This window comes from Engraulis encrasicolus, chromosome 5 (genome assembly GCF_034702125.1).
Source record: "Engraulis encrasicolus isolate BLACKSEA-1 chromosome 5, IST_EnEncr_1.0, whole genome shotgun sequence".
Classification (NCBI taxonomy): domain Eukaryota; kingdom Metazoa; phylum Chordata; class Actinopteri; order Clupeiformes; family Engraulidae; genus Engraulis; species Engraulis encrasicolus.
Genome location: NC_085861.1, coordinates 31,562,767 through 31,572,501, shown reverse-complemented (window position 1 = coordinate 31,572,501; position 9,735 = coordinate 31,562,767). Strand labels below are relative to the sequence as shown.

General features: G+C 45.1%; 1 long non-coding RNA gene across 1 annotated transcript; it reads right to left on the bottom strand.

Moving 5' to 3' along the window:
- Window positions 1-5,628: 5,628 nt before the first annotated feature.
- LOC134449260 (uncharacterized) lies at window positions 5,629-9,359 on the bottom strand. The gene is made up of 7 exons (XR_010034927.1): window positions 9,115-9,359; window positions 7,757-7,826; window positions 7,456-7,560; window positions 6,928-7,006; window positions 6,714-6,823; window positions 6,394-6,498; window positions 5,629-5,797 (listed from the first exon to the last, which is right to left on the bottom strand). It is a non-coding gene; the product is annotated as an uncharacterized LOC134449260 (long non-coding RNA).
- Between the last annotated feature and the right edge of the window lie 376 nt (window positions 9,360-9,735).

Below are 9,735 nucleotides of genomic sequence, written 5' to 3'. Positions count from 1 at the left end.
GTTGAGTTGTGCGCAGTTAGTTTCGCCCAGTCAGGGGAAAACAACATTTTAGAACCCATGTATACACAAGGAACATCAGCAATGGAACGGATTGTTGTTATTTTTTTTGCAAGATGGGATTTTCCTCAGCATTTTTGTCTAGGCATGCCTACAGTACTGTACATGCATGTGTACATAAATCACAGATTGTACAACGGCTTACCTTTGTGCATAATTACAATCCACCCCGTCCGCCAACCATTGATCCAACTCAAATCGATTTCAAAACCATGTCTCATATTTCAGACAAACAGAGGAAATGCATGCTTTTGATTAATCATTTAAATAACAATGCAAACAACCATTGCAAAAGCAAACAGCAGCAGCAGCAACAACAACAACAACAACAAAACAGCACGAGCAAACAAACATTAAAGGATAGTTCCGGCGTAAAATGAAAGTTTCACCATCGCTTTCCCATGCCACATAATGTATCTAATGATGAGCCATTCCGGGCAATGCCGCGCCGTTATGGAGTTAGCTAATTTTAAGCTTTTTGGCGAAAAACGCAGCCAATGCATCACGGCGGGGCCAAAATAGTCCTATTATTTTCTGATGTTTCCCCGCTATAAACAACTTCAAAAACGCTACACACTTCATCACAAAGGTCTCGTCAATCAAACCGAGGCACAGAGAATGTCATCGAACCACACAATCTTTCACTGGCCAGTGTTTTCAGAGGTGTCTCACTGTTGCAACTCTCTGACCCGGATGCAGGCTACTCAATCAGGTGGCTAGGTAGGCTAAACATGGTCCGCGGTTCGCACCGGCTACGACCGTAAAATGAAAAGCTGGAACCCCGACCGTTTTCACCGACTGCCACTGTCTAAACCAGCCATATTACGGGAATGGCTAATAGCATTAGAAGTGGACGAAACTGTCATACAACCCGGAGGCGATCGCTACTACCCGTGTGTGGAGGGAGCATTTCGAGGATGATGGATGATGGCTACAAGAAAAGTAAGGGAGATGGAACACCCTAAACGAAACCTGTCTAAACGAGGAATGCTGTGTCAAAAAGGCGCATGGCTGGAGGTATGTTTGAAGAGAGAGAAACATGTGTAAATGTGTCTGGCTCATGAATCTTGACTGTCTGTGAATCTGTGAAACTGGTTGCAACACCGCGCGTCTTTGCCAGCAAGCACTCTGTTTTGGGAAGGCATAGCCTACAGGTACAGTAAATGTAGCCCACTACAGGAGATAAATACACTGTCAAAACAAACTAGCGCGGGATGGCAAGTGAAATTGTGAAATTGTGCGACCTGAGGCATTCGATGTGGTTGATGTCAAGCATGCTAGAGTAGTTTCAGTGAAGTAGACTCTAATGACCAGGGCGCGCGAGGTCAGATGGACCATTACGCAACGGAGGAGGGCTGGAGGTGTCGTACTAGAAGTAGCCTACTCTTACAGATGTAAGTACACCACCAGTGGTGTGTTATTACAAAGCTGAATCCATGTTATATTATACCGTGTTGCAATTACTTTGTAAGAGTAGTCTGCCTACCTGTACTCTCCATGCAACTCTTCAAATCTGCTGCCTGCATACACGGTAGTAGCGATCCCTCCGGGTTTTTATGACAGTTTCGTCCACTTCTAATGCTATTAGCCATTCCCGTAATATGGCTGGTTTAGACAGTGGCAGTCGGTGAAAACGGTCGGGGTTCCAGCTTTTCATTTTACGGTCGCAGCCTGTGTAAGAACCGCGGACCATGTTTAGCCTAGGCTACCTAGCCACCTGACTGAGTAGCCTGCACCCGGGTCGGAGAGTTGCAACAGTGAGACACCTCTGAAAACACTGGCCAGTGAAAGACTGTGTGGTCCGATGATCGTCTCTGTGCCTCGGTTTGATTGACGAGACCTTTGTGATGAAGTGTGTATCGTTTTTGAAGTTGTTTATAGCGGGGAAACATCAGAAAATAATAGGACTATTTTGGCCCCGCCGTGATGCATTGGCTGCGTTTTTCGCCAAAAAGCTTAAAATTAGCTAACTCCATAACGGCGCGGCATTGCCCAGAATGGCTCATCATTATATACATTATGTGGCATGGGAAAGCGATGGTGAAACTTTCATTTTACGCCGGAACTATCCTTTAAGTGGAAATCAGAATAGTCAAGATGGCTAGTACTGCAGGTGGTACTGATTTTTTTTTTGCTTGTTTGTGATACCTTCACTAGCCATCCAGCTTGGTTTCAAGATTCAAGATTCAAGATTCAAGATTTGTATTTGTCACGTGCTTCCTTGTGCTGGCACAATTGGCAGTAAAATGGGGATTGCAATTGCTCTGTGCTGTGTAGGATGCTAAAAAATAAAAATAAAATAAAAAAAATAATTAAAAATAATAATTGTCTTAATAATTTAAAAAGCGGAAAAGGAAAAGGGAAAAAAACTCTTACGCAGTCTCTCTGTTCTGCGTTTTGTGCAACATAGTCATTTTCCTGAGGGCAGCCTTTCGAACATGGAGTGACTGGGAGGGAATGTGTCTTTCATATAATCCTTTGTGCTCGTGTCTTTGCCCTTCTTGTGTATATATGAAGAGTTCAGATGCAAAACCCCCTAAGAGCCTTTTCAGAAAATAATCTTAATTCATTTTTATTTAATACAAAGCTATAAAAATTGCATATTTCTTTATCTTGTTTAGGTAATATAACTATTTATATGTATTATCAAATACATGAAAGTAAACCAAACCAACAACAGGGTTCTCTAAAAATATAGAAGTGCAGGTCTTCAGAAATGGAGTTAGGGGGTTTTGCATCTGAACTCTTCATATCTTGCAGTCCTGGAAGGATGGCCCCAGTGATTTTTCCTGCAGCATGCACTACTCTGTGCAAGGCTTTCTTATCCTGAGCTGTGCAGTTGCCATACCACGTTGTTATGCTTCCTGTAATTACTGACGCAATTGTAGCAGTGTAGAAGGACTTCTGCATGTCTGATTAAGCAGAAGTCAGGCAGGGTTATGCAGCTTCAGACACAGACAGACATAGGCAGACATGGGCTGGGGCTCAGCCTGTGGGGAGAGCTGGGGCTGGGGATAGCTGAAGCTGGGGCTTGTGCTGGGGCTGGGAGCTTGGGGAGGGAGGTGGATGATCTGGGGCTGGGGATGGATGGGGAAAGATGGTGCTGAGGAGAAGTGGTACTGTGGTTGCGGCTGGGGAGGAAGAGGGCTAGGGCTGGGAATAGCAGGGGAGGGAGAGGAAAGCTAGTGCTGGGGATCACTGAAGCTGTGGCTGGGACTGGGAGGGGTTGGTGTTAGTACTGTAGTAGCTGATCAAGTTTGGACTGGGGAAGGAGGAGAAGAGATGGGGCTGGCCATAGCTGGAACGAAGGAGAGCTGAAGCATGGCTGGTGAAGGGATGGGTAGAGAGGGGGAGAGATGGAGAGCTGGGGCTGGGGAAGGCTGGGGAAAACTGGGGCTGGGGAGAGCTGGGGAGGGCTGGGGCTGGGGATAGGTGGGGATAGCTGGGGAGGGCTGGGGATAGCTGGGGCAGTGGATGGGGCTGAGGAAGGGATGGGGAAAGAGGGACAGAGCTGGTGAAGGAGAGCTGAAGCAGTGGCTGTGACTGGGGAAGGGATGGGAGAGAGGGGGAGAGCCAGGGTTGGGGATAGCTGTGGCTGGGGCTGGGGAAGGGATGGGGAGAGATGTGGCTGGAGCTGTGGCTGAGGAAGGGATGAGGAAAGAGGGGAGAAAGCTGGAGCAGGGGATAGCTGAGGCAGTGGCTGGGGCTGGGGCTGGGGAAGGAGGGGTAGAGGGCAGGGGATAGCTGAGGCAGTGGCTGGGGCTGGGGAAGGATGGGGAGAGCTGGGGCTGAGGAAGGAGTGGGGAGGAGGGGTAGAGGGCTGGGGATAGCTGTGGCAGTGGCTGGGGCTGGGGAAGGATGGGGAGAGCTGGGGCTGAGGAAGGGATGGGGAAAGGGGAGAAAGCTGGGGCAGGGGATAGCTGAGGCAATGGCTGGGGCTGGGGCTGGGGAAGGAGGGGTAGAGGGCAGGGGATAGCTGTGGCAGTGGCTGGGGCTGGGGAAGGATGGGGAGAGCTGGGGCTGGAGCTGGAGCTGGCAGCGGAGAGGGGGCACTGATAAGGAAGGCAGCAGGCCTTCGCGCCATCATTATCTCCCCCACACACACTCCTCCTTCACACAGATTCATCCAGCCATGCTGGAAAGCGTAGAAAATGATATTGTTCGTTTTTTTTCCCCCTTTCTTTTTCTCTCTTCTTTTCCCTTCACTTCCATTCTCTCCTCCTTCATCTTCGTCTATTCTTCTTAAATTACCCCAATCTCCCTTTCATACAGGGACCCCAGCGGGCAGCAGCGACCACCACAGCACGAAAAGGGGGATTTGTGGCAATGAACTCGTCCCTAATCGTCCACGGACTTGCCTAACTTTCGTCTGATTTTGAGCGCTTGAGAGAATCAAAACTAACAATTTTGATGACACCTAAATCGCCCGGAAGCGAATCGCGAGCCGCGATAGGTCTCACAGCAGGGTGTTAATGGCCCAACGATTACCACATGAAAGGCAATGACAGCCAGCCCGGAACGCGGACTAGCCTTGCTCTTATTGGACGAAAAAGACACGTGACTCAAAGTAAAAGAGCTGCGCTATTGGTTAGCAGCTACGACCTTCTATTGGTCACGTTGGATTAATTTATGCAGACCGTATACAGTAGGTCCGTATAATTATGCAAAAATTATTATTAATAATATACCTAGGTTGACTTTACTTTGTATAGTCACATCATTATAGGCTGCACTGTGATGGGGCTTTAGCATGCATGATGTGAATTTATTGATAAAATGAAAATGAATGAAATGAAAATGATTTTTTAAAATAGGCTTTTAATATCACACCAAACAATGTACACACACTTTGACAAGAACCATGCAACTACACACATACCCTGCAAACAATATACTAGGCCTATATATGCAGTGATGTACACAGCACTCAGGTCACAAATGTACAACTAGGAAACATTCATTGCCGACAAGTTAAGTTTGGGCAGGCTGTCATCATGCTTTAGCGTACGTATCGCACGCTAGTGCATGGTGCGACGCATTTTGAATTCAAAGCGTGCTCCTCAACGCAATGGTAAAGCGCTTTCATGCACTTTTGACTAGTGACGAGGTTTGCGCAGTTTTCCCGCCGTGTCGGCGATTTTGTTTTGTCACAGCGCATGTCTGTTACTAAACGCAAATATGTTTTGCTGTGCCCTAACCAAAACCACCCCTAAACCTAACCTGTCAGTGAAGTAATGTTTCTGCTTGAAACTTGAAAATGCGTATTGGACCCACGCGATAGTGAGTTCAAATCAGCGTGTCATAGATACGCTTAGCCTATGCATGATGTTTGGGAAGGGCACAATTCATAAAACTCAGAAACATACAATGCTTTTTCAAAAAAAGGGTTCTATGTTCCCCGCTGCATCCAAGTAGACTGCTGCCACATTGCTAAGAGCAGGTTGTTGTTACATCTCTGACAGGTTAGGTTTAAGGATAGTTTTAGTCAGGGCACATACAAAAATGGATTTTAGTAAAAGTTGTCAATTCATAGTAAATATGTGGTAAATATGAAAGTAAGAGGAAAAATACTACAGGTACTGCCTTTTAATACAGACTATACAGGTATGTACAACATTATAAACATTGCTGTTGATTTCATGTTCTTCAGACGCCAATCATGCCAGCAGGGTCTACTGAAGGTCTCTGGTCACTGCGTCCTCGTCATACTGCAACAGGCACTCAGTCTCACTTCTGGGAGCTGTAGAAACAACAAATAAATTAATACTTCACCATGCACCTCATATTGACATAGCAAATATATCAATAAGCAAGTCATATTGAGCCCAACAGGGATAATCTCCTATTTCAGTCTTCTATGGTCTCATGCACTATGTCTCCCTGCCAGGATATGTAGGATGTAAGAAAATAAATCAAAACATAGCAATGCACAGCATTGAGAACTTATCTATAAAGTAGCACAAGTCATATTGCCAATGTAGGCCAGGGGTGGGGAACCTATGTCTTGAGGGCCGTTTGCGACCCTTGAGGCCGTTTTATCTGGTCCCCGATATAATTTTAATGTTATTCAGCTTCACATAAAATATGACATTTTGTAAAGGAACCTTAGAAAATACATTTGCAATACAATTAAGTTATATTCAGGGAAGCTGAAGAAGGTGGTGTTTGTTTAAATGTGGCTGCCTTCAATATAGGTCTAAAGTGAAGGGGAAAATCCTGGTTTGTGTTCATAGTACGGCCCTTGGAGAACTTTTACGGCCCCTCGGGTGAATTTGAATTGGCCCTTCGAATGAGAAAGGTTCCCCACCACTGACGTAGGCTATAGGTTAAGCTTACCCTCTTTCACTCTTCTGTGGTGAGACTGTGCCCATTTTGGGTTGACCTCCACACGCGTCTGTAGCACAGCACACAGGATTGCAGGACACAGCATCCTGCAGGACACTACAAAAAAAAAAGAAGAAAAAAAAAGGGGAATGAATAAATTACCTGACCAGTTATTAAACAAATGAAAATTGATGTGCCAGAGCTGTGGTAAAAGTAACCTTGGGTCCAAATCATCTAGGCCTAGGGTGTGTGTGTGTGGTAAATCCAGTGTTCACATTATTCAGATATGAGAATTAATTCATTCATTCATTTTAACTGAAATTAGTACATACCCATATCAGTGCCATTTCACCCTGCCAAGACACTGGACCTGGGTCTATTGGAGCTCTCTGCTCAGGGTGTCCTCGTTATACTGCAGCAGGCACTGTTGTTTCTATAGTTCCTAGAAGCGAGACAAATAAATAAATACTTTGCCATGCACCTCATATTGACATAGCAAATATGTCAATAAGCAAGACCTATTGAGCCCAACAGGGATAATCTTACACTATATCAGTTTTCTGTGGTCTCTTGTAAGATTGGCCCATCACCATTCTGCAGGACACTACCGTCTCCCTGCCAGGATCTGTAGGATGTAAGAAAATAAATCAAAACATAGCAATGCACAGCATTGATTACTTATCTATAAAGTAGCACAAGTCATATTGACAATGTAGGCCAGGGGTGGGGAACCTATGTCTCTAGGGCCGTTTGCGACCCTTGAGGCAGTTTTATCTGGCCCCCCGATATAATTTTAATGCTATTCAGCTTCACATGAAATATGACATATTTTGTAAAGGAATCTTAGAAAATACATTTGCAATACAATTAAGTTATATTCAGGGAACCTGAAGAAGGTGGCGTTTGTTTAAATGTGGCTGCCTTCAATATAGGCCTAAAGTGAAAGGGAAAATCCTGGTTTGTGTTCATAGTACGGCCCTTGGAGGACTTTTACGGCCCCTCGGATGAATTTGAAGCGGCCCTTCGAATGAGAAACGTTCCCCGACCCTGACGTAGGCTATAGGTTAAGCTTACCCTCTTTCACTCTTCTGTGGTGAGACTGTGCCCATTTTGGGTTGACCTCCACACGCGTCTGTAGCACAGCACACAGGATTGCAGGACACAGCATCCTGCAGGACACTTCAAAAAACAAGGGGAACGAATAAATGACCTGCCCAGTTCTATAAAAAAGAATACCCTGAAAAAGAACACCCTGTTGTTTCTACAGCTCCTAGAAGCGAGACAAATGAATTAAATATTTTGCCATGCACCTCATATTGACATAGCAAATGTATCAATGAGCAAGTCATATTGGTCACAAAGAAGTTAATCTTACATTCTTTCAGTCTTCTATGGCGAGTTAGGCCTTCAGGTGACTCGTCTTCGCCATATTATGAGACAGCAGCCTGTGAAAAAATGGTAAATAGAATAACCCATTAACCTTGGGTCCTAATATAATACATGTACATAAACTAGCCTACATTATTTAGACAAGGTCAGTAGACCTCCACGTGAAACAATAAGAAAAAGTGACCATACATAATTTCAATTTCTTGAAGAGGCCATCTACACTTATTTGTGCAACAAGTGCTGTTTTGAGGACCCATACTTTTAAAGGACAGGTTGCCTACTGTTGCAAATGGCAGGGTATTTCACATTGATTTCGGGGTGGCGTGCTCAACTTGACCACTCTGGTCGACATTGAGCTCGCGCTGATACATTGGGCTCGCGTTACTGAGAGCTGCCGCCAGAACTACTCACGGTTAGCTTTCATAATATAGAACACAACAAGGAAGAATCGGTCGGTTTGGTGAAAGGGCAAGGTGTTTCAAGGGATGTTAGCTACTCGATACATAGTAGTGACGCTACGACCAAGCTACTAGAGAATGTTAGCTACTGCCCAGCACTGAAAACCAACATACCCAGACGGCACACCAGTCTTTCCAACGTCGCCTAGATGCATTTTTGCCGCTGTAAAATACATTGGCAAGGCGTCTAAGCGTTAGTTCATCAGCGAAATGCCGGGCAGACGTGAAAAATGAGCAGTGCCCAGCATCTAGTTGATGAGCTAACGCAATAGCATGCTAACGGTAGCCTTTGTCTATCTTTAGGCACGGTGGGGGATGGAGACTCCCAACTGAGATCGCTCCCGGACGTGCGGTCCCAGGTGTTTCTATCACTCCCGGACGTGTAGTCCCACCCGATTATATTTCACGTATTATCATATACTGCCACACACAAGCAATTTAGGGTTAGGGTTAAGGTTAGGGTTAGAAACAAAAAACTAACATCAACAACATAACTAGCTCCGCCATATGGCGGTGGTACCGATAGTCTGGCTAGTGGGAGCGAGATGAAAGGGGAGCGTCCTGGGTTGGGAGCGTCAATCAGGGAATCCTTTAGGCAGGGGAAAGGCAACTGAGAACTAGCAATGTCAAACAATTTACCATCAACAAGTATAGTTAACATATTCACTGTTTCACCACAGCATTTTGTCATTACGATGCTCGCAAGTCATCAGAATTTCCTAGCGTACAGCAGCAACTAGTGTAGTCACATTGAGGGGACTTGAGCTACCAGCTATGTAAAGCGGCTGTGCCATAACTTAGCAATGGCGGATCTGTGTTCAGAGGAGCTATTCAATCGCTCTTGAGTACTGAAACTTTAAACCACAGTTGAGTAAAATGTACTTACATGTATATGAAGCCCATTTTCCGTTGGTATGTGAGGAACTTTCCCCCCATATCGCCAAGAAACTTGTAAACCACACAGACAACGCGTGGTTCTGTTCAATCAGGAAGGTGCTGTTGACCGCGGCTGATGGCTTCTTTGTGGCTTGTGTGTGGAATTCGCATTGTGCCAATTCGTTTTACTGCCACCTAAAGGCTTGGTGTAGAACTAATTTAACCAGAGACGGTCTATTTTCAACTAACTTTCAACAATCCTTGCTTTAGTTCAGAATACCATTAAAACCAGAGTGGCCAAGCACATTGATGTTTTTCCTCAAAAGCAGCTGAGGAACCTTTTTAATTCGAAGGGTCACTTCAAAATGTATGTCCAAGAAAGATCATTCAGATGATTCTATTTTGATAGCCTATTCTGTAGGTTCATTTAAATGTTTATAGCACAGATCGAATTGTTTGATCAACTTAATTTCTGAGCTTATAGTATCATAATAAAATGTACTGGCAGCAAAGCTGTGGCTAGTAGAAATGTTTAATGCAGGGGTGGGGAACCTTTTTCATTCGAGGGGCCACTTCAAATTCCTACCATGGTCATAAAATCCTCCGGGGGCCATACTATGAACACAAATCA